The sequence below is a fragment of the Humulus lupulus genome, chromosome 4 (assembly GCF_963169125.1).
Source record: "Humulus lupulus chromosome 4, drHumLupu1.1, whole genome shotgun sequence".
NCBI classification, from domain to species: Eukaryota; Viridiplantae; Streptophyta; class Magnoliopsida; order Rosales; family Cannabaceae; genus Humulus; species Humulus lupulus.
Window position 1 is genome coordinate 51,690,340 of NC_084796.1, and position 5,538 is coordinate 51,695,877.

Consider the following 5,538-nt stretch of genomic DNA (forward strand, 5'->3'; position numbering starts at 1 on the left):
CCAGCTACATGTTCAGAAGTCACAGTGGGTAAATAGGGTAACCATTGCGGGTACTGAGAAAGTGTGATGGCAGAATATGTACAAGCAGTAGTGTAAGTGAACCCTGTAGCAAAAGGAAAGTCATACTCATCAAATGATACACTACTCGCAATATAGACACGACCAGATGAATGAAGGCACATATATCCTTTGTGACTTGGACTGTAACCTATAAAAACACATATTGCTGAACGGAATTGAAGCTTGTTTGAATTATAGGGGCGAAGATATGGATAACAAGCACAACCAAAAGCCTTTAAAAGTTTATAATTTGGTGTGAGATTAAATAATTGGTGAATGAGACTTTTGTAGTGTAAAACAGGAGTAACGAGATGATTAATAAGGAAGGTGGTTGTTTGAAAAGCCTCCCACCAAAATCGTTGAGGCATGCCAGAGTGAGCTAGAAGAGTTAAACCTGTTTCAACGATGTGCCTATGTTTTCGTTCAGCTTTGCCATTTTGTTGATGTGTATATGGAAAAGGGTGACGAAATCTAATTCCCAATGTTTGAAGGAAAGGCTCAAAGGATCGATATTCACCGCCCCAATCGGTTTGGACAGTTTTGATTTTGGTGTTGAGTTGGCGCTCAACTTGAGCCTGAAAGTTTTTGAACACTTGAAAAGCCTCATCTTTGGTTTTTAATGGGAAAATCCAAGTATACCTACTAAAGTCATCAATAAAGTGAATGTAATACCTATATCCATGTCTAGACAAGGTAGGGGCAGGCCCCCATATATCATAATGCACTAAGTCAAGTGCATGTTTGGACTCTTTAAGAGTTGAGGGATATGTTTTATGATGAGCTTTACCCAATTGACAGCTAGAGCAAAAATGCAAAGTGGAAAACAAAGCTTTCTTTTCGTTGGTTAAAACATGCTTGAGTACATTAAAGGAAGGATGGCCTAACCTAAGGTGCCACAATTCAAACTCATTGACAAAAACATTACAACAAGATTTGACAGACTCTTGACTAGGACTTAAGATTTTATTTGCTGAGACTTGGGCGGTAGGACAAGTTGAACTGAGACTTGGAGAACGTATAGCAGGAGCTGTGAGTTGATAGAGTCCATTGCTAACCTTCCCTTGAAGAAGAATCTGCTTTGTATCCATGTCCTTCAAAACACACGAGTTAGCATAAAAGGTGGCATAGGCATTATTATCTTTGGTGAGTTGAGAAACACTTAAGAGATTTTTAGTAATATAAGGAACACAAAGAATGTTATTGATTTTGACAGATTTGTAGCACCATTTGCTTTAATAACAGAATTGCCAATATGAGAAATTTGAAGAGCTTGACCATTACCGACTGTCAAGTGAGTCTTACCATTGTACTCAGTTTGAGCTTGGAGATTTCCAGCATGGTCAGTGATGTGATTTGTGGTACCACTGTCAAGATACCAATTTGCATCATCAGAAAGAGATTGTTTGCCAGAGTTAGCTATAAAAGCTTGCTGGTAGTTACCACCGGTTCTGCCATGAGCATTATGCTGAGAAATGGCAGGTTGATTAGGATTGAAGGGAGCTAGAGCAAAGCTTGTCTTGAAGCGATAGTAACACTTGACTCCTGGATGTCCTGGTTTGTTGCAAATTTGGCAAACAAGACGACCATGGTTGCTTCGACCACGGCCACGACCACAGAAGGGAGAGGACCTGCCAGAATGAGAACGAACAAAAGGTTTCCTATTCTGAGCTGCAAAATTAGCAGATGGAACAGTGAGGTCAGTGGTTACAACAGAGTTGATTGATCAATCCTCATCTCTTGACTCTGAAGGAGAAACTGAACGTCAAAAAGGGTAACATGATTAACCCTGGATGTTAGATTAATGACAACTGAGTCATACTCAGGTCCAAGGCCACCAAGGATATAGAGAATCAAGTCATCATCATTAAAAACTCGTCCTGCAGCAGTGAGACCATCAGCTATAGTTTTCATTTTTTAAATATAGTCATGAATAGACAAAGCTCCCTTTTTCATGGATTGGAGTTGAAATCGTAGCTAGAGAATGTGAGCGCGAGATTGGGTTGTGAAGAGATTTTCCAGGAGAACCCATAGTTCTTGAGAAAAATTGCAGCGAAGCACATGACCCATCATAGATTCAGAGATAGAGTTCAAAAGTAGGGGTGCACACAGGTCGAATTTTCGGGTTTCGGGTTCATCAGGTTTGGGTTTTGCGGGTTTCGGGTTAAGAAAAATGGTACCGAAACCGATCCGAAATTTGTGGGTTTTTTCGGGTTTGGGTTCACCCGGGTTCGGGTTGGCTGGGCCATTTGTGATTTTGGTCCGAAAAGCCCAAATTTGCAAAAATGCCATTTTTTTTTCAAAAATACCATCTTTTTCAATCACAATCACAATTATATATAAATTTTATAAGCATATGCATTTTAAACCAAACAAAAAACTATGCACTGCCGCAGTGCTTATTCATGTTCTCTTCTTTGAATAGCATCATCAACATGCTCTGTTTCAATTAGAAAAATAAGAAATCAGATCCTTTAGGCTCTTAATTCTATTACAAATTTCATTGAACCAAAATCTCCATTATGATCAAGAGGCATAAACTTTCAAAATTATAGCAAAATATTCACCTAGACTAGAAAAGCATTTCAAAGCCTTGAATTGAACTCTTAAACGTTTATTATGAACATATATTATATATATATATTAAGATTTATGTTTAAGATTAAAGTTTCTGAATATATATATATATTAATGTTTAAGATTAATGTTTCTAAATATATATATTAATGTTTCTGAATATATATTATATATAATCTTAAACTTAAGAATAATATTAATAGTTAAATTAAAACTAATCGAAAGAAAATAACTTACCACCGGAACGGAGAGGCGATCTGTGGTGCGGATGGTGGCTGGTTGGCCTAGCGACGGCGAGGCGTGTCGCGTGAGTGAGGGAGAGGGAGGGAGGCGATCTGGTCTGGTCTAGTGGTGGCTGGCTGGCTGTGCGGGTGGTGGTTTGGCTCTGCCGGTCGGCGCCGTGCATGAGTAAGGGGCTGGAGCTGGACTGAAAGGTTGAAAGAGAAGAAGACAAACAAAACAAATTTTTAGGGTTATCTGACTGAGTTTTTACTTTTTAGAGCATATTTGTTTTTTTTTTTTAAATTTAGTTCGGGTTCATCGGGATACACCCGAACCCGAATGTGGCAAATGTGTAAACCCGAACCTGACCCGATATGTTTCGGGTTCGGGTCGGGTTAAGCCCGAAATTGACGGGTTTTTCAAAAAATCGGGTTCTCGGGGTTCGGGTCGGGCGGGTTTTCGGGTTTTGCGAGTCCCGTGTGCACCCCTATTCAAAATCCAACTTAAAATAGCCTGGTCGGTTCTAATCCAAAGAGTGAAATGAGGGTTTACCTGCCTTGGGACGACATGGTTTGGATCTACAAGAAGATCAAGAAACTAGGTGGGCGGGGTCTGGTACCCAGGAGAAAGCCTTCATAGTCGTGAGCACAGACGACAGGGAGAACCTGGGAACGCCAGTAGGGGTAGTTCTCACGATCTAGGCAGACAGTGATGGGTGCAAGAAAAGGAGCAGCAGGAGCGTGCATAGCAGGAACGACCGGGGCTGGAGCTTCAACAACTGGTGGAGCTGGAGGAGGAACAACAACGTCGACAACCGGTGGAGTTGGAGGCTGGTTTTCACATCGATCATGGCTGACAGAGGAAACAGATTGAGACCCTGAAGATGCCATGGCTCTGATACCAAATCAAAATAAATAAAGATAGAAAGAAATAAAGCAGACAAGGTCTATATACTGAATATTCTACTGTATTAATGATTTCTTGAATTGATAATTGATAAAATACATAAATGGGGTATATATATTACAACAACAATGTACGGTGACAACAAAAAAATATTCCAATCAATTCTGATTGGCACACGTATAAGATAAATTTCACAAATTGTGGGATGTGACTAATTCTATAATCATCTCCTGGATAGCTGTAAATGAGGAATAATCAGAGGTATCCAATGAATATGCTGAGTGTCAATTTCTATTTTTCAACATTTTTTTGCCACATTTTAATTAATATGATAATTTCATTTTGTTATTGTTTCTATGATTTTTTTTCTTTAATTTTTTTATACCATGTGAAATTATTAATACCATATAATTAAGGAGATGTTTGGTATGAGGTTTGGGGGAGTAGAGTTAGAAGGGCTTTAGATTAAGGGAATGTGAAACTCAAGTGTTTAAAGGGGTTAAGATTACCCTCAAATCAAGCTAAAAAATGGGACCCACTTAGAAACACAAACCCCCAAGCTATTACAAATAAATTTACCAAACATGAGTTAGATTTGACATTTTTATTCCTACCAAACCAAACCACCATACCAAACAGCCCCTAAAGGTTTAAAAAAACAAGTGTGAAGTTTTTTTTTGAATGAAAGTTCAAATAGCAAGTGTGAATTTTTAATTTTAATAAAGTTATATTATTCTATGGCTTTTTTTTTATTATTATTATCCATTTTTAACTATTATTTCAATAAGTCAATAACAAAATTAGTCAATCTACAATTTCAGTACAAGAATAAAAACGTAAAATGGATTGTTGGGTTAAGTTGGATTTGAAATTATTTTTATGAATTTTAAAAATCTCTTCACAATAATTAGTTACAACTCTGGAACTACAAAAAGTTGTAACTAGTTATTATTCCGAAAGAAAAGTAGTAAGAGGTTGCATTTATGATTTTTCTAGTTTTCAGAAAGGAAGAAGAAGAAAAAAAAGAAATGCTAGGGAGCACCAGTGGTGCCCAACACCATAAGAATGTGACATACTGTTATTGGTACAATCCAATATTGAGTCTCACTTATTTGAATTTAATAAGTATTATAGGATATGACTAACCAATCATAAAGTATCACCTCATGTACTGTTAGATACCTTAACGTGTCAAATAACAACACTAAAAACAAAGACAATTTCATATTTAAATCCAACCCATAAATCATTTTTAGTCTTAATTATTTCACTTTTAGATTGACTAATTCTTATATTAGGTAACATGAAAAAAATTGAAATCATGGATTCAATGCTAGATTATGTGTTTGAATGGGTTGAATTTTTAGAAAATTAATAACATAGGAATATGAAATTTTTTAAAACTTGATTGCGAAAAAAAATCATATAAAATATAACTTTTGAAAGGAATCTCTGAAAATTTTATATATTTTGAAAAGTATATATTTTTGTAGGAAAAAGAACAAATCCACTAGAAAAATAAGGAACAGATTCATATCATTTCACTATCTAATGTTAGGAGAAATCTTAACTAATATCTTGAAATTTAATATTCTTGGAAATTTTCTTTCTACTAACTTCCTAGATAGGTTTGGTAGCCAGTTCCCAGTTTCGACCATTTACTTTTTTTGGGGGAAAAAATAAATTAATAAACCAAAGTCAAAAGGAATGGTGTAAAGAAGTCAATAAATTATTATATATTAAATTGCAATCTCGTCTCATCTACACTGAAATGAA

At 36.3% G+C, this 5,538-nt stretch overlaps 1 non-coding gene across 1 annotated transcript; it reads right to left on the reverse strand.

The window, feature by feature from the left end:
• Positions 1-1,795: 1,795 nt before the first annotated feature.
• On the reverse strand, positions 1,796-1,932 carry LOC133833308 (small nucleolar RNA Z247). The gene has a single exon (XR_009892699.1). It is a non-coding gene; the product is annotated as a small nucleolar RNA Z247 (small nucleolar RNA).
• Positions 1,933-5,538: the final 3,606 nt, after the last annotated feature.